The sequence below is a fragment of the Pristis pectinata genome, chromosome 14 (assembly GCF_009764475.1).
Source record: "Pristis pectinata isolate sPriPec2 chromosome 14, sPriPec2.1.pri, whole genome shotgun sequence".
In the NCBI taxonomy this organism is placed as follows: Eukaryota; Metazoa; Chordata; class Chondrichthyes; order Rhinopristiformes; family Pristidae; genus Pristis; species Pristis pectinata.
In genome coordinates this window covers 13,887,397-13,907,591 of record NC_067418.1, presented here as the reverse complement: position 1 = coordinate 13,907,591, position 20,195 = coordinate 13,887,397, and positions in this window count along the sequence as shown.

Here is a 20,195-nt window from a genome sequence, read left to right as displayed (position 1 = left end):
GGAGGAACTCAGCAGGTCAGGCAACATCCATGGAGGGAAATAAACAGTTGACGTTTCGGGCCGAGATCCTTCATCAGGACTGGAAAGGAAGAGGGCAGAAGCCAGAATAAGAAGGTGGGGAGAGGGGGAGGAGCACACGCAGGCAGGGGATAGGTGAGATCAGGTGATCGGTGAGTCCAGGTGAGAGGGGGAAGGTAGTGGGTGGGGGAGGGGGAGAAGATGTAATAAACTGAGAGGTGATAGGTAGAAGAGGCCGAGGGCTGAAGAAGGGAAGATACTGTTCACTCTGGGGAGGGAACCAAGAACCAGGAGATGTAAAGGTGAAGGTGAATGTCAGAAGAACCAAAAGTGACCTGAGAAACATTTTTTGTTACGCAGCAAATGGCTAGGGCTTGGAAGGCAGTGCCAGGCAAGAAGTGAAACCAGTTTCAATTATGTGTCAAAGGGAGCTGGATTAGTATGGAGTCACAGAGTCATAGAGTTGTACAGCACAGAAACAGGCCCTTCAGCCCACCACATCCATGCAGACCCTTTTTGCCAATCCACATGAATCCCATTTGCCCACATTGGGACCATATCCTTCTATGGCTTGCTTACTTAAGTATCTGTCTAAATGCCCCTTAAACGTATCAGATTCCACCACTTCCTCTGGCAGCTAGTTTCAGATATCAAACATTCTCTGTGTAAAAAAACTAACCCCCAAGATCCCCTTTAAATCTCCTACCTCTCACCTTAAAACCCTGCCCCCTTGCTTTTGATACCCCTACCATGGTAAGAAGATCTTGACTATCTACCTTTTCTATGCCTCTCATAATCTTATGTACTTGAAAGGAAAGAACTTGCAGGGCTATGGGGAGAAGGCAGGGGAATGGGACAGGCTAGATTGCTCCTCTGGTCAGTCAATACAGGCTTGAGACACTGAAAGGCCTCCTTCTTTGCTGTAACTATAAGATAAGATAAGATTAAGTATCTTTATTAGTCACATGTGCATCGAAACACAGTGAAATACATCTTTTTTGTGTAGACTGTTCTGGGGGCAGCCTGCAAGTGTTGCCACGCTTCCTGCGCCAACATAGCATGCCAACAACTTCCTAACCCGTACGCCTTTGGAATGTGGGAGGAAACCGGAGCACCTTGAGGAAACCCACGCAGACACAGAGAGAACGTACAAACTCCTTACAGACAGCGGCCGGAATTGAAACCGGGTTGCTGGTGCTATAATAGCATTACGCTAACCGCTACACTACCTTGCCTATCCTGTGATTCATAGGATTATCAGCAAAAAAGGCTCTTTAAAACAGCCACGGGCAACGCTTTTATTTCAGAATCACTAATACCAAATGTTTTTTAATCTGAATTTTTGGTTGTAAATTTCTCGGGAATACAAATTTTGTGGAGCACCTGCAATTTTACATAAAAATACACATAAGAAAGGACTCTGGGCCAGTTTATGCAGGACCCAGCAACCACCCACAGTGCCCGCTTGCCCAAGAGTTAACTGTTCTGGATAAGGGAACCCAAACAAGCTGACCAAGGGATTGAGATGAAAAACACGATGATGCTGGAGGAACTCAGCAGGCCAGGCAGCATCCATGGAGAAAAGCAGGTGGTCAACATTTCGGTTCAAGACCCTTCTTCAGGACTAAAGATAGATAAAGGGGAATCCCAATATGTAGGAGGGAAAAGCAGAGCAGTGATAGGTGGACAAAAGAGGGGAGGCGGGATGGGCACAAGGTGGTGATAGGTAGATGCAGGTAAGAGATAGTGATGGGCAGGTGCGGGGGAGGAGGGGAGAGCAGATCCACTGGGGGAAGGGTCAAAGGTAAGGAGATAAAGGAAAAATAAAGGTAGGAAAAAAAGAGTCTTGGAAAGGGAAGAAGCATGGTGGGGGAGATGGGGGGGGAGTTGTGGGGAAGAGGGGTGGGGATTACCTGAAGTGGGTGAATTCAATATTCATGCCGTTAGGCTGCAAGTTTCCAAGATGGAAAATGAGGTGCTGTTCCTCCAGTTTGCACTTGGAATTCTCCTGGCAGTGGAGGAGGCCGAGGACTGACATATCAGTGATAGTGTGGGAGGGGGAGTTGAAGTGACTGGCAACAGGGAGATGCAGGTCGCGGTTACGGACAGAGCACAGGTGTTCTGTGAAGTGCTCACCTAGTCTGTCTTTCGTCTCACCAATGCAGAGGAGGCCACACTTGGAGCACTGAATGCAGTAGATTAAATTAAGGGAGGTGCAGGTGAATCTCTGTCTCAACTGAAAGGACTGTTTGGGTCCCTGGATGGAGGTGATGGAGGTGGTGTAGGGGCAGGTGTTGAACATGTGGTGGGGGCAGTGGAAGGTTCCCGGGGTGGGAGCAGGATGGGTGTGGAGGGAGGAGTGAACGAGGGAGTCACAGAGAGAGCGGTCCCTGTGAAAGGCAGAAAGGGGTGGGGAGGGGAAGATATGCTTGGTGGCGGGGGTCCTGTTTTCATGTGAGCTGGAGTGGGCTCTGAGAGACAACTCGGACTCGGATGATATAGTTGGAGGCCCTGTCTCTGGAATCCCTGATATCTTTGGACAGCTTGTCACTGTCAAAGGCTTTTGAAGTGACTTTTAAATGTGTCTGATAGACATTTTAAAACTATTCAAAAGGACTGAGATGATTAACAAGAAGTAGTACTTTTCAAAAATATTAAAAATTCATTTCAAATGCAGTTAACATACAAACAAATGATTCAAAACATCAGCAGAAGAGATTATTTGGCATTTTATTTTAGGTTACTAATTTATGGGATCTGGGCACTTTTGACAAGGCAGAGTAAACTACAAACTGCTGGAGAAACTCAGAGGGTCAGGCAGCATCTGCAGAGGGAAATGGACAGTTGACATTTTGGGTCGAGACCCTTCACCTGGACTGGACTCAGTCGAGATGCAGGGTCTACCTGTACTACATCAATGCACTCTGTACTAACTCAATGTAACTGCACTGTGTAATGAATTGATCTGTAGGAACTGTATGCAAGACAAGTTTTTCACTGTACCTCGGTACAAGTGACAATAATAAACCAATACCAATACCAAATGTTGACTGTCTATTTTCCTGCACAGATGCTGCCTGAGCCGCTGAGTTCCTCCAGCAGTTTGATTTTTGCTCCAGATTCCAGCATCTGCAGTCTCTTGTGTCTCCATTCAAAGTAACTGATTGGGTGGTAATTAGCTGCCTTGGGTTTGTCCTGCTTTTTTAAATTTTTAAATTTTATTTACAGCGTGGTAACAGGCCCTTCCAGCCCAATGAGTTCACGCCGCCCACTTTATACCCATATTAACCTACCCGTACGTCTTTTGGAATGTGAGATGAAACTGGAGCACCCGGAGGAAACCCACGCAGACACAGGAGAATGTACAAACTCCTTACAGACAGTGACGGGAATCGAATCCCGATTGCTGGCGCTGTAATAGTGTTGCGCTAACTGCTATGCTACCGTGCCGCCCCTAAATTTTTGTGAATAATCAAGGGTCCTGACCCGAAATGTTGACCGCCTGTTTTTCTCCATGGATGCTGCCTGGCCCGCTGACTTCCTCCAGCATCATTGTGTTTTTCATCTAGATTCCAGCATCTGCAGTCCTTTGTTTCTCTATACTTACTCAATGTTCTACTTTAACAGAATTATAATGGTACCTGAATAACATGGCAGAGGCATGGTGACTTCGTTATCACATTACAGTATGTGGGAGTTTGCAGTGCACAAGTTAACTGGTACATCTCTTACCTTATATGGGGCAGGCACGGTAGTGTAACGATTAGCGTAACACTTTACAGCGCCAGCGACCCGGGTTCAAATCCAGCCACTGTCTGTAAGGAGTTTGTACGTTCTCCCCGTGTCTGCGTGGGTTTCCTCTGGGTGCTCCGGTTTCCTCCCACATTCCAAAGATGTACGGGTTAGGAAGTTGTGGGCATGCTATGTTGGTGCCGGAAGCGTGGCGACACTTGCGGGCTGCCCCTAGAACACTATGCAAAAAGATGCATTTCATTGTGTGTTTCGATGTACATGTGACTAATAAAGATATCTTCATATATTATAAGGTTGTATAACCCTAGAATGTACTGAAATTGTGAATTGTGGCATGCTGTATAAGAATGAAAACATTGGCTAAATTGCTTACATCTATGCATTGAAATTTCAATGGCTCTATGACTTTATATTTTATATTCTATATCTTTTAATTGCAGTGCAATCTGTTAAAGGAAATATGTTTTCTAACTAGTTTGAGACATGGAAGATTCCAAGAAGGACTGTCAGAGTGGAATGCAAGAGGTGTTCCCTCAGATGCAGAGTCTAGAACAAGAGGGAATGGCCTCTAAGTAGGAGAAGTGAGGTAAGAGAAACTTCATTATACAGAGGGTTATAGAATTTTGAAAATTCTACTTCAAATGCTTGGTCTCTGAGTATATTCGAGGATGAGAGTGATGGAGTTTAGATCACTGAAGGAATGGGAGGATATGGGGATTGGTCAGGAAAGTGAACCAACTATAACAGTGAATGACAGAACAGGCTCAAGAGAACGTAGCCTCCTCCTGCTTCGACTTCTTATGTTCTTATGAATATGATGCATATCCTGTAATATGTATCCCATTAAACAAATTTCAGAAAAAGCATTACTGCCATTGTATTAGCCGCGCCAGATGTGCAGATAACCAAGTTCAATGAAGATGTATCAAGCCAGAAATTGGCTTCACAGTTATGGTTAAGTTTCAAAGGAATTGCAGATCAGTGAGACAATTCTGAGTGCTTGCCAAAAAAATAAATGGGAGTGATGTGAAAATCCACATGATGTGGGAAAGTGTGTAGTTGTTCCATAGTGATTGTCAGGCAAAGCAATACCATATGTTATGCACATCAGTTGCAAAAGTGAAGTCATTTCTACATTAATGTATTTCTGGCTTTAAATTTGGTATCTTTATCCCATTCAGATCGACATGAAGCATCAAACTGAACTGCAGCTGGTCTGAGAACCCTCAGTAATTGGCCCATGAAGCCCATTTTTCTGAGCACCTGTTTTAAAAAAATTCCCATTGTTAAGAACATTGATAATTCTTCCAGTTTTTCCTTCTGTTGTCCTGCATAATAAATTAATTGAAAATCTGTTTATATTCTGCATTACTTGTCATATTGTTGCTCTGTATTTTTCCAATTAGGCAACCAATTTCTTAAGAAGAAGGAGACACAAGAAACTGCACATGCTAAAATCTGGAGTAAGAAACAATCTGCTGGAGGAATTCAGCGGGTCGAGCAGCATCTGTGGGTGGAAAGGAATTGTTGACGTTTTGGGTCGAGAGACTGAGAGTGGAGGGGGAAGGTGCCCAGTATAAAGAGGAGAAGGGGAGTGGCGTGACAAGAGCCCAATGTGAATGGTGGGTTGAGGAGGGGTGAAAGATGACAGGCAGTGTGTGCTAGACAGTGGAGAGGAGGGTGTGGAGTTGGGAGACAGTGGCAGGTGGATGATAGATGGAGGCAGACAAAGAAGAAAAAAGAGGCAGGTGAAGTGAGGTGGGGCGGGGGGGTGAGGGCGGAGAATTTCTTAATACTAATTTTTAATATGGCAGCAAATTTTTAGAAGGGGAATAGAAAAGATAAGAAAGGAAAATGAATGGTAGGCTGGGTGTGTTCCCAAACAAGTGCACGGAATTCCTTATAGTTATCCTGAGAAAGAGAGAACCCCAACAATGCAGAACCATGGTACCATCTTTGAGGATATTCAGGAAATCTCTTGAGCTCTCCTATGGCCACTCCTATGACTCGCTGAAAAACAGAATCAGCAAAAGAGGTACTGCATGCAGATAACATATAGAAAGGACATCAAGAGGCAACCTCCAGGTTGATTGAGCTAATGGAATTTAAATGACTGGTCAAAAGCAATAGGCTATGTATGTCATAAAATGTCATTAACTCAGAAATTTCGCTACACTGTGAGTTCAGAATCAGAATCACATTTATTTTCACTGACTTAAATGTCGGGAAATTTGTTGTATTGTGGCAGCAGTATAGTGCAAAGACGTAAAAATTACTAAAATTACAAAATAAATAAATAGTGCAAAAAAAAGGAATAACGAGGTAGTGTTCATAGGTTCACAGACCATTCAGAAATCTGATGGCGGTGGGGAAGAAGCTGTTCCTGAATCATTGAGTGTGGGTCTTCAGGCTCCTGTACCTCCTCCCTGATGGTAGTAATGAGAAGAAGGCATGTCCAGATGGTGAGGGTCCTTTACTGATGCATGCCGCCTTCTTGAGGCACCGCTTCTTGAAGATGTCCACGACGGTGAGAAAGATTGTATTGGTATTGGCATTGGTTTATTATTGTCACTTGTATCGAGGTATAGTGAAAAACTTGTCTTGCATACTGTTCAAACAGATCAATTCATTGCACAGTGCATTGAGGTAGTGCAGGGTAAGAACAAGAGACAGAATACAGAGTAAAGTATTTCAGCTACAGAGGAAGTGCAATGCAGATAGACAATAAGGTGCAAGGTTATAACAAGGTAGATTATGAGGTCAAGAGTCCATTTTATCATATGAGAACCATTCAATAGTCTTATAACAGAGGGATAGAAGTTATCCTTGAGCCTGGTGGTATGTGCCCTCAGGCTCCTGTATCTTCTAGTTGATGGGAGAGGGGAGAAGAGAGAATGACCAGGTGGGTAGGGTCTTTGATTATGCTGGTTGCTTCACCGAGGCAGCGAGAGGTATAGACAGAGTCCACGGAGGAGAGACTGGTTTCTGTGATGTGCTGGGCTGTCCACAACCCTCTGCAATTTCTTGTGGCCCCAGGCAAGGCAGTTGCCATACCAAGCCGCGATATATCTAGATAGGATGCTTTCTATGGTGCATTGATAAAATTTGGTGAATGTCAAAGTGGACATGCCAAATTTCTTTAGCCTCCTGAGGAAGTAGAGGCGCTGGTGAGCTTTCTTGGCCATGGCATCTAAGTGGCTGGACCAGGACAGGCTATTGGTGATATTCACTCTTAGGAACTTGAAGCTCTCAACCTTCTCGTCTTCAGCACCATTGATACAGACAGGTACATGTGCATTGCCCCCCTTCCTGAATTCAGTGACCAGCTCTTTTGTTTTGCTGACATTGAGGGAAAGGTTGTTGTCATGACACCATGTGACTAATGTCCTTCCTGCACTCTGACTCATCATTATTTGAGATACGGCCTACTACAGTGGTATCATCTGCAAACTTGTAGATGGAGTTAGAACAGAATCTGGCCACGCAGTCATGAGTATATAGGGAGTAGAGCAGAGGTCTGAGGATGCAGCCTTGTGGGGCACCAGTGTTGAGAATAATCGTGCTGGAGGTGTTGCTGCCTATCCTCACTGATTGTGGTCTGTTGGTCAGGAAGTCAAGGATCCAGTTGCAGAGAGAACTGTTTCGTCCCAGGTCTCGGAGTTTTGTGATAAGTTTGCTTGGAATTATAGTATTGAAGACAGAGCTGTAGTCAACAAACAGTAGTCTAACATCAGTGTCTTCACTGTCCAGATGCTCCAGAGGTGAGTGTAGGGCCAGGGAGATGGCATCCACTGTAGACCTGTTTTGGCGGTGGGCAAATTGCAGTGAGCTGAGGTTTTCTGTGAGGCTAGAGATAATGTGTGCCATGACCAGCCTCTCAAAGCACTTTATGATGGTGGATGTCAGAGCCACTGGTCGGTAGTTATTAAAGCACATTACCTAGTTTTTCTTCCGTACCAGGATGATAGTGGTCTTCTTAAAACCGGTGAGAACCTCAGATTGAAGCAGGGAGAGGTTAAATATATCTGCAAATACCCCCGCCAGCTGATCAGCACAATATCTGAGGACACAGCCAGGGACACCACCTGGGCCAGATGCTTTCCACAGGTTCACTCTCCGGAAGTCTGATCTTATTCCTCAATGGTTCAGGTGCGTTGGAGACTGTCAGGATGGGTGGTGAAAAACCAATCCCCTTCTGTTCAAAACATGCATAGAATGCGTTCAGCTCATCAGGAAGGGATGCGCTATTGTTGGTGATGCTGCCCAACTTCACTTTGTAGCCTGTTATAGCATGTAAGCCCTGCCACAGCTGACAGCTGGTCTGGGAGTCGATTTTGGACTGGTATTTTCTCTTGGCATCTCTGATAGCTTCATGCCCGTGATGGAGCTGGCTGAGTCTACAACCCTCTTCAGCCTGTTGCAATCCTGCGCATTGGAGCCTCCACACCAGGATGTGATATAACCAGTCAGAATGCTCTCCACCATACATCTACAGAAATTTTCAAGAGTCTATGGAGTTCATTTCCCGGTTCAACAGTTGAGGTGGAAAGTCAGTCCATATTCAGGATAGCATCGGATGGGTGGCAGGAGAGGAAGGAAGAAGGAACAGTGTAAATGAATATGATCATGACGATTTGTTTGCATGGAGGATAATTATTAAATCCATCCAGTCAGCATATATAATCTGTCATAAGTATAAACTTGCTAGAATATCTAAACAAATGATTACAATCTCATGAAAAATAGGAAATGAACTGAATTTTGCCCAAGTATACCAACCTGTATCTGGCTAAATTCCAAGCCTAGTTTGAACAATATTGAACGTGCATTTCTTTACTCAATTCCACTGTTACTTTTAAAAACACAAGCACTTTTGAAGTTCTGAGTAATGTAATTTTTGTGATAGCTCACTGGTGTTTGGACACTAATCTGGGTTGAAGAAATCAAAGGATGTTTATTTGGAAAGAGGGCCAAACCTCAGGTGTCTATTTATTGTGAAAAGATTTTGGACATTCTGGAACGTGCACTTCAATGCGAGGAATTGGGAAGAGTTGGGGACAGTGTGGAAGATGGAGGGTGAATCATTCCATTCATCAATAATCCCATTAAACCGTAATAGTATTTGTACAACTCACAATGGAACAAATAAATATACAAATGGACAGAGTTAACCACTTTTACCCATACACGTCAGACCATTTACATTCTTCACACTTCATTCTGGGCACTTACAAAAAACTTACTAGAGATCCTTTACAATTATAAATTTATCGTTAAACTTCATTGGTCACCTAGTTAGCATGTGCTTGAAGTGAATTAGTTTGGGTGGCATGCAGAAATGCATGGCTTTTTATACTCATGTGTTCTCTAATAAGCACAGATCGAAGTATAATTTTTGTGAGATCTATTGAATATTTGCACTGAGGATAACAGTTCAAAGAAATACCAGATCAGAAGCAGCACCAAATGGATCATGAACATCAAAGAAAGTTGCAGATTCTGGAAATCTGCAATATAAAACAGCAAATGCTGGAAACACTCAGCAAGTCTTCAACCTGAAACATTAACTCTAGTTTCCTTCCACAGATGCTAACTGACCTGCTGAATGTTTTCAGTATTTTCTTGTTTTATTAAAAACTGGATTATTATGGTTTAATCATAAATATGCAAATTTTGTTCATCTGTTTCCATAAGGGTGAAAAAAATTGCCATGGCTTCTTAAAAGGGACAAAAGTAATTCTTTAAAAGTTTTATATTGTACCTTTCAGAAACACGGGACATGCTAAAGAAGTTTTGAAGGACAGTCAATGTTGAAAAGATAGGAATTGTGGCAGTCATTTGTGCATAGCAAGCTCCCACATACAGTGATATGATGAGGACCAGATAATCTGTCTTAATCAGGTTGATAGTGAGATGAACATTTGCTTGGACAATATTTGCTTTTGAACCTCAATAACTTTGGAATAAGTTCTTCTGTATGACTTGACTGCCATCTCAGACTGGAAGCAAGTGGATTTTAGTTTTGTGTTTTATTTCAGGAAAATACATTGGATATCTCATTGGAGGTCTTATCTAATATATAATGAGGCCATTTGGCCCATTGTGTCCATGCTGGCACCCAGGGAAGCAATCCTATTATCTCACACATGCCAATCACCTCCACTTTGATTGCTTCTGCCACTAACCTACGCTAAGGGGTAGTTTATAGTAGTCATTTAAACTGCAGGAACATCTTTGGGATGCAGGAGGAAACCAGACCCTCTGGAGGAAACAGAGGTCAAGGAGAAAACGTGCAAACTCAACATAGACAGCATCCAAGGTCAGGATTGAACCCTGGTCTCTGAGGCAGAAGAACTAACTGCTCTCCATTGGTGAATTGTGTATCTCTTTTACATAATGGACTGGCAACAAATAAAGAAAATAGAAAATCATGCTGCTGAATACAGCTTTCCCAACTGGATGCTGGGAGCACCAGGTGAGATAATGAAGTGTATCCACAGACACTTGCTTAGGATTAGAATTGGATCCTTGATTTTGCTTTATGTTTACACAGCTCTCACTATCTCAAAATCCAAATCCTTGCAAAAATGCAAAGCTTCATTCCTGTACACTGGATTGATTAATGTAGAGACTGGGGAAGGGGAAAATACCCATTCATCATTAACAATGTCCAAGGATCACATTAATGTAGTTACTTTATGAATATTTACATTTCTTTATTAAGTGCATATGAAAAGGACTTATGAACATATACATTTTATGTATATGTTATGTATATGTTATAAACAGGTTACTCAGGCCTTCAAGTTTATCCTGCCATTCAATAAGATCATGGCTGGTCTGATTGTAACTTCAATTCTGCATTCCCTTCTACCACAGTAACCTTGCTTACTGAAAATCTACTACCTCAAAAGACTCTGCTTTGAAAAACAGAGTTCCTGTACACCCAAGTCATTGATATATATTAAGAAAAGCAGTGGTCCAAGCTTGTAAATTCTATTGAAAACTCATCAGCTTTAAACATTAACTCTGGTTCTCTTTCCAGCCATACTGCCTGACCTGCCAAGCATTCCCAGAATTTTATGTTCTTATTTCAGATTTCTAGCATCTGCAGTTTTTTGCTTTTCAATGGCTGAATCACTCTGGCATGGAGTTGTGTTGTAACTATCTGTGAATCTGATCTGTGGTGAGTGCTACAGGATGATACACAATGATCAGTGGCCGGATGGTGGATCCACTATAAGTAGAACTAAGTAGTGGATTCCCTGACATCAGAAGTAGGTGATGGATCCATTGGGTGGAGAATCTACTGTGATCCGTGCTTGGAAGTGTAAGAACTAAGACCATTCCTGGATGGAATTTCAGAAATCTTTGGGATTGACTTTTCTAACAGTCAGGTTCTACTGACACATTCCTTTCACTGATCTTAACAGAACATACCCTGGGAAACAGTGGGGCATTTTACCTTGAGTATTACATAGAATTTGAGTTCTATCATTTTATTTGGTGGTGGGGAGTATTTTCCCATGAACTTGCATCCCAAGACTTATAACATCAATTCGTGGTGTTAACAATCTAAGGAAGTTGTGCAAAATAGTGGTACACACACAACATTCATCAAACCCTCCACCAAACATAATGCCAGCAGTTCTACAGAGAACCATCGGTGACATCCTGGCAGGTAAACTCATTCTTGGTTCTGTATTTACACACTGAAACACAGAAGGGCCAGAGGTTAGATGCTGGTACCTCCTGACCTCCCGCTGTGCCGCATGGACTCAAAGCAGCATGAACTGGCAAACTGAGCTGAGAGGCAGGTTGTGGTTCAGTTTTACGCCAAGAGGAGCTGATGTTAGAAGGGTATCTCTGAATAATGATACAACTCAAACAAATGGTTTACTTTATTTTACTTCATCTTAATCTTCTTCTATGACCTTGGCATTTTATTTTTTTTTAAATTTTTCTTTAATCATTTCAACCTACTTATAGCTGTCTTTTACAATAAGAAGCTTTTAAGGATAGATCAAGGCAGCAGCAAACACCATTTTCTGGTTTGGATGGTCTGCTTGGTGAGTCCTTTCGGATCAAGTTAATGTGGTTGGATACACACCACAAGTGATGTGCTTGGGCAGTGGACAGGATCCAGTTCAATCCAGCTCATCAAGATTTAACTTAGTGATTCATCCGTAGGCTAGAGAAAGATACATTTTCACAATTGGTGTAAATTATAGCCAGGATTCCAGGTGAACAGGCAGCATAGTCATCTGACCCAGACACAATGTAATTGCTTTGTGTATTTTACATAGAATTATATTTTAATAGAATGAGTATGGTGTATACTTTTCTTAACATCAGAACAAAGCCATCTGATGGGAATTTAATTGAAAATGAAAAATTAACATTGAAATAATGCAGTGTGTTGATTTGGCCAATATTTAATTAAATTGTCAATAATTACTTGGTAATTGGTTAGATGCTGCACAAGCAATGGTAAAATTTTACATTAAATCTAAAGATTCCTGACCCATAACTTCTGAATTTTTACATTGTTAAACTTAATTGTGTCATTTGCAATTCACTGTTTTACCAACAATTTTATGAATATGCTATACAAACAACCATGTGTCATGTTAATTACTTCCAAAATTCAATTTCAATCAATCTTGGAATCTATCCAATGCAATACAGAAGCTACATTTACAGCACATTTATATTTATGCTCTGGTATAGTCTCAAGCGGTAAACAGGAAATCTCAGTGCAAATTAGTTGTATAAAACTGATATTTTGAACATACTTTTAAGGTCAAGTCATTGCTAGAAATTTTGCCTTTGAAGGGGTTCCAACCTTGAGAAGATCTTTGACAGTTTGTTTTCTTGTGGAGGGTGAAGACACCTGTTATTTGCACCATGATGTATACATATAGCACGTGATGAAGGGATGTTGTTGCATTGTGCGTTTGTAGTAAATGTAAAATGGTTCAATGCTAAACTGGACTAATGCATCTGCATGGGGGAATTACCAATTTAATGTGATGGTTTTAAAAATTAATTGTTAAAACTAGTTCCATGTTTTGCTTTTGGTTTAGATATTGAACCTCATTAAGACATAAAATACTTTCATTTCCTGGAATAATGCAGCAATTATTTCTGGCTCGGCTGTACAGAAGCAACAACTTCTGTAAAAAGTGCAACAACTTTTGCAAATAGTACAATAGTCACTGTTTTGTTCTGTCGACACCAGTTATAATTTGTTTCTATCTCACATTTTCCACCTCAGAGCACAAAAGAGTCTAATTCGTGGGCTTTGATAGAATTTTCTGGTCTATTGCCATCATTTACTGGTAAAGAGCTCCTCTTGACCTTCCTCATTATTGACCACTTAATTTCTCTTTTCTTAACTCATCTAGCACCGTCTGGTGCCATGTGTCAGGAGTATTGAAGTTAATGGCTGTCTGCACACACTGTCATGATCGGTTGGACCTGGAAGAATGGAGGAGCAGGTGGTGTGTCTAAGCAGGGCCCTGTCAGGAAAAAGGGGCGCCACTGGTCTGCCCTGTCCCAACCTGCTACTGCTCCCCTCCCTCACAACTGTTCTACTTCAAGACAGCTGACCTTTGATCTGCCTTCCAATTTACTCAATGTTTTGTAAAGTCACAAAGTCGCAGAAATTCCCTTTGCGGAATGAATCTTTCCTTTATTCTCTCTTGCCTATTCATTGTTGTTTTTTGGTTGGGGGTGTTAAACAGATCTTTTCATTTTGATAAATCATTTGTTAATAAAGCTGCTCTCTCTTCTTTCATTGATATGGCCGATCACTTTTATGCTGCTACTTTCCGGCATAATGCTGCCATGGATAATGATCGGCTTTATTTAAACTTATTGAGAATATTGATTGCAGCATAAATTCTCTAGTACACAGCAGATGTATAAAAGATCGCTGACTTTTGACTGTCAGTCTTTCAGCTCGGCAAATGAGATTAAAGCCAATGCAAATATCTTTTTTTGTAAGTAGAATGGCATATTTTACATTAACCCTATTAGTGTCAGTCCCCATTAAGAACCACAGAGCCAGACACAAAAAAAAGCCTCTTAAGTGGCACACGAATGTTTGAAACGTTCTTCATGCACATCTTCTTTACCCTGGTTCCTGTCTGTGCAGCAAAATCATTGTGTGCAATATGCACAATCATTATTCTTATTGAGAGCAGGCTGGCAGGAGATTGCATTGCTTGTTGACAAAATAAAGTTTCAGGACAGTAATCCTTTATTTGCACCTGCTAGCCCAGTACAAAGAACTGCAAATACTACCACCATCACATTAAAGTGGTAATTCCCCCATGCAGATGCATTAGTCCAATTTAGCATTGATCCTTTGTGAATATTTGCCTGCAACCTTGCTCTACAGAGATGCGTGTTTTATTTTAAATGTGCTTGGATTTACCATGCCATTGTCATAATCTTTTTCCAATGGTCTTTGCTCTTTTCCTTGAAAATGTTATAAGCTCTCTGACTGCTTGCCAAGAAGCCGTTCTGTATGCTGGAGGTCAGACAGCATCAACTATTCCACTGCTGGGAGCGCATTAGCAACTCCTGAGCCTGATCTGACGCACAAATAATGCCCAGGGTGTGAAACAGCCCTGATGTGGAATTAAACTGGCGCAGCCTGCATGCGAACTTGGTGCTGCCTATTCAACATGATTCTAGCATCCAGCCAATGCTAATTGTGCTGTTGTTGGTACCTCAGATTAATCTCAGGAGTGACTAGCATGAGCTGAAATTAGCCTGTGCTAGTTAAGGACAGCCTGTACTTCTTAAAAGGGAGATACATCATTGCTTGAAGAACCAGAGGGAGTAAGTATGGACACAAATGTGATTTGGTTGATCCTGCATGTCACCACAGAGGGTGGGAGAGGTGTCTTACAATCCTTCCATTTTGTATTGTATATGGTTCACAAATATCCCTGTGTACTCACTGCAAAGGCAATAGGAAGACTTAGCTCCAGAGGCGAATGCACAGAACCAAGCACCCAAAATCTGAGTGCAGAGCAGCAAAAAGTTCTACGACCTGAGGTCAGTGGTCATGGTCAGTGAGTGCCATATCATGCAAGTGTCAACCATGGGTTAAAGGACAACTCTCCCACTCACCAAACAACAGCCTTTGACAATTAGTGCCAATACCTAGTATTCAAATACCCCATTATAGCATCACAGAGTTAGTGCTGCACCAAATTGCACAGCTGTACCTCGCAACAGATCATTCTGCCAGGCAATGTGGCACTTAAAATACTCAAACATTGGATCATACTCAAAACAACACTTACCTTGCTCTTTATTTTGCATTATAACTGGTGCTTAATGACCTGAGCAGCAATCCAACAGCTGGGGACATGCATGCCTGCATTACATCATCCCTGTGGAAGAGATGGCATTGTACATAATTGGAGTGCACATGATTAAGTGGTGGGGGTGAAACATTCAAATGTGATGATATCTTCATAAATAATCCACCTCCTCACAATCCCACTTCCTCCTCATTCTCCATTCTCTTGCTCATGAAGGAACAATGTACCTCTTCCTGTTCCTACTTTCTCTCATTGCAGCCCTAACCTCGTGCTTTTCCTCTTTTCGGATACCCAAGATCTGCAGTTTGACCAGGCAGATCGAAAGAGAGTGAAGGTGAAGACACATTATTATTCAGCTTATTACTCTGGGCCACCAATTCCAACACCACAATTTAGAGGTTAGCTTACAGCCAGAGGGGAAAGCGGTTGCATGAGTTATACTGAACAGGACTTGGTCTGTTGCTATCAACAGAAACCCAATCAGTGTACTCAATGAAATGGTTAATGAATTGACAAATCCTACAGGAAACCTGTATACAATTCCAGGAAACATATGAGGGACTGGCACTAACCTTGGACAGAGGAATCTTGGAGACCACCCTTCTTGATGTGGAATTGCACAACTTCACCAGGCCATGTCTGCAGCAGGCCAGGTTGCAGAATGAAGCAGGCAGTGCCTCAGCTTCCATTGAAGTGTCATCAGAAGCGACCAAACGTCTGGGAGCAGAGGTTCTAGCTGCTGGATAGTAAGAAACAAAGGGACTTGCATTATCCCAAAGCGACCTTTACTCTAATAGATTACAATGATTGAAGAGGTGGCCCCCAAGGGGAGTTCCAGAGGCTCCATGGAACACAAACCTGCTGTTCAGGATGATAGCGTTCTTAACCCCCTCACTATTGCCCCGTTACCTCCACTGCCTGACTGCCAGCCAGCCCAGACTGCCACTAATCATGCTGAGACGGTGCAGTTGGAAGGTGGGTCCTCCATGCTGGAAGTGGAGGATGGTGATCACCTGCAGTCTCCTCCAGTGCAAGTCAGACTAGGGTTAGGGTTTTACACCCACTATGCAGTAGCCACTGTGGCAGCACTTTGTCAGAGCCCCAGGAGAGGCAGAGGTATGGAAACCAGGCACTACGGGAATAAATAAATTTGATGGATGATGTTTGCATGCCTTTGATGTGTACCATCATCTTGATTTACAACATCTATTACCAGTGCCTCTACTTGGTATTGGTTTATTATTGTCACTTGTACCGAGGTACTGTAAAAAACTTGTCTTCAATACCGTTCATACAAATCAATTCATTACTTCTTCAGGAGGTTAAAGAAATTTGGCATACACCCGTCAACCCTTACCAATTTTTATCGATGTACCACAGGAAGCATCCTATCTGGATGCATCACAGCTTGGTATGGCAACTGCTCTGCCCATGACAGCAAGAAATTGCAGAGACTTGTGGACACAGCACTGCACATCATGAAAACCAGCCTTCTCTCCATAGACTCTGTCTACACTTCTCACTGCCTCAGTAAATCAGCCAGCATAATCAAAGACCCCACCCACCCAGGATATTCTCTCTTCTCCCCCATCCCATTGGACAGAAGCCTGAAAGCATGTACCACCAGGCTCAAGAAAAGCTTCTGCCCCACTGTTATAAAACTATTGAATGATCCCCTAGTACGATAAGATAGACTCTCGACCTCACAATCTACCTCGTTATGACCTTGCACCTTATTTTCTACCTGCACTGCACTTTCTCTGTAGCTGTTACACTTTATTCTGCATTTTGTTATTGTTTTACCTTGTACTACCTCAATGCACTGTGTAATGAATTGATCTGTATGAACAGTATGCAAGACAAGCTTTTCACTGTACCTCAGTACATGCAACAATTAACCAATTCCAATTCCATCCAGGTTTTATTTTTGCACTATGGCCAGACAGACAGTGTGACAATCAGCAGTAGAGATGAGGTAGTGTGAGCACTGTTGGCGATTTGGGATTTGGGCTTGTGTTAATTGGTCATGTAGCTGGATTAGAAGGTCATGGACATTCTGACCATAAAACCATGTGACCAGCAGGTACTGCAATCCTCCTCTGGGGTGAATAAGACTAGTGGACATAGATCATAGTGGACACAGAGTTAGGGTAAACGGTAAGAGAGTCTGAGGGGAAGCATTTTTTACAAAGTGAGTGGTGAGTAATTGGAATGCACTGCCAGAGAGAGTGACAGAAGCAGAGTTGCTAGCAGCACTTCAGAGGTGTCAAGATGAGGACTTGAGTCGCCTAACGTAGAAGGCTACGTACCAAGTACTGGAAGATGGAATCAATGCAGATGGGTGCCCGCAGGTCAGCATGGACACGGTGGGCAGAATGGCCTGTTTCCATGCTGAATGACTCTACGACTCGATGACATTCAATGTAGCAGAGTCTTTATTCAGAAATGCCAGCATTCTGCTCTACCACATTCTTTGGCAGGACGGCTTTTGTTGTAGGCTGCTGCCCATGTGAGTGTGGCTCAGATATCAACTTCTGCAAGAGGAAAGCAATCTTGTTACTAAGCATTGATCAATGCGTTGTGCTGTGTACAGTTACACAAGCATTGATCAACATGTTGTGCTGTGTACAGTTACACAATAGGCATCGAGAAAGGCATTTAGCATTCTGAGTATGGTGCATCTCCAAGTTCACATATGCCACCTCCAAAGTGATAGCCAGCATCATTCCACACCGTTGGAAAGTGCAGTGAAAGTGTGGTGGAAGTGTGGTGAAGGTGTGGCAAAGGTGTGGCGAAGGTGTGGTGAAGGTGTGGTGAAGGTGTGGCGAAGGTGTGGCGAAGGTGTGGTGAAGGTGTGGTGAAGGTGTGTCCGCACTCCGCACTCTGCTCTTTTATAAAGGAAAATGAAATGCATCCAACTTCCTTGGAATTGAGAGCAGCTGTGAGCTCCTGAATGCCATAGTGCATGGCACGCTTGAATTCAACCTTGAATGGACAAGTGGAGGTTGATGGACATTGATCTTAAAAGTGACCGGGTAAACAGATCTTGAGAGGCCTGATTATGTGGTCTCAGTAATGCAAGGAATTTACTCCATGGAGATCCTTGTCCTCCTGTCCAAAGCCATTCTTTCTCTCCTCCTTCTCTTCCAGGAACATATTCCATTCTGTGTGCCCTCTCCTCATCCTCCCCATCACTCCATGAGGAATGGCTACTACAGGGCGTCCCCAGGTAATGAACAGAATCCGTTTTTACTGACATCGACAAGTCTATTTTGTTGGTAAGTCATAAAATACACAGAAATCACTCAACATGGTAACCACACCTCCACAGTATGTAACAAACGGCATCAAAAGCACATAAGACTGATTAGAAAGAAAATTCACTGAAAGTGGAGAGAGAGAAAGAAAACTAGTTCTGCTGTCCACTGGAACGAAAGTATGCGTGCACATCAGACTTTTGAATGTAATAATATTATGGGAGCTTATTCATATGCAGTGGGTGTCCATAAGTCAAGTGTTCGTAACCTAGGGACGGTCTGTAAAGTACCCATGTCTGGGAGTAAGTGTATTTTGCAGCGACCTTGAAGTCAACATACTCCTTGAACTCCTGGCCTATCATTCCCTGGAGACTTTACAAATACTACAGAGGTCTGGAAACACCAAGCAACTCTCTACTCAAATCAGCACTCTGTAGGAATTGGTCAGCAACCAACCTGCAAGTAATTGATAATCACCTTACATAATGCAGGGGGTTGCCCTTGCTAGTTAGAAGTGTTTGAATTCCCAATCATGGTGAAGACATGGCACGAGCTGCCTGGTTGAGACCATTTGCCAGTGCTGTCACTAAATCAGCATGGTGTGACAGATACATCATAATCAATGTTCTGTTGAAGGATCATTCACTTGAAGTATTAACTCAGTTTGTCTCTCCATAGATGCCATTTGATCTGCTGAGTGCTTCCAACACTCACTAATGGTGGGAATGGTGGGATGTTCAGATCTCTGGAGATACAAGGGATAAGATAAGATATCTTTATTAGTCACATGTACATCGAAACACACAGTGAGATACACCTTTGCGTAGAATGTTCTTGGGGCAGCCCGCAAGTGTCACCATGCTTCCGTCGCCAACATAGCATGCCCACAACTTCCTAACTTGCACATCTTTTGGAATGTGGGAGGAAACCGGAGCACCTGGAAAACCACGCAGTCACGGGGAGAATATACAAACTCCTTACAGACAGTGGCCAGAATTGAACCCGGGTCACCGGCACTGTAATAGCATTATGTTAACCACTACACTATCGTGCCTGCAAGAGACTGCAGATGCTGGAATCTGGAGCAACACACAAGCTGCTGGAGGAACTCAGTGGGTCAGGAGGGAAATGGACAGTCGACGTTTTGGGTTGAGACCCTTCATCTCTCCACTGTCCAATCACCCACCACCCCTGGATTTTAGTGCTTCTGAATGCCACTGATACCCAGAAACATTAAAAAAGTTATTAAAAGTGAAATAAATAATTTAACATTCCTTTAAAGTGTAAAAAGAAATTAACTAAAATCGCTGTTGAAACAAAAACATGAAACAAAATCCAATTGAAAAAATGATCATAATTTTCCATGTCTTCCCGCAGACTAATACTTTCCATTCGAGTGAATGGGCTTATGGATTCTGCACCAGGGGTTCAGCCTACTGCAAGGTCTGAGTGCAGATTCCCCAGAACTTAAGGCTGTAGAATCACCACAAGCTCCTGCTCCAGTGGCAGATGTTGGTCAGTAAATTCAGGACTTGCAGTGTTTGGCTGGGAGTTCTGAAACTTACTGCTACTTACAGAGAGAGACGTTTATGCATTTTCTGGCCAGAAGGATTGATAACAAGAAGCAGGATCTCTGCCTGATTTTTCTGCGCAGAACTTCAACCTTTCCCAGTAAATTTCAAGCCATTGTATTTAGAGGTGGGCGGGGGGGGGGGGGGGGGGGGGGGGGCGGTGAAGCAATTTGGAAAATGCGGTTGCATTTGCCTAATATTTACTGTAAAGTGTTCTGCGACATCTAAGGAAAATATACAGAGATATACGAATC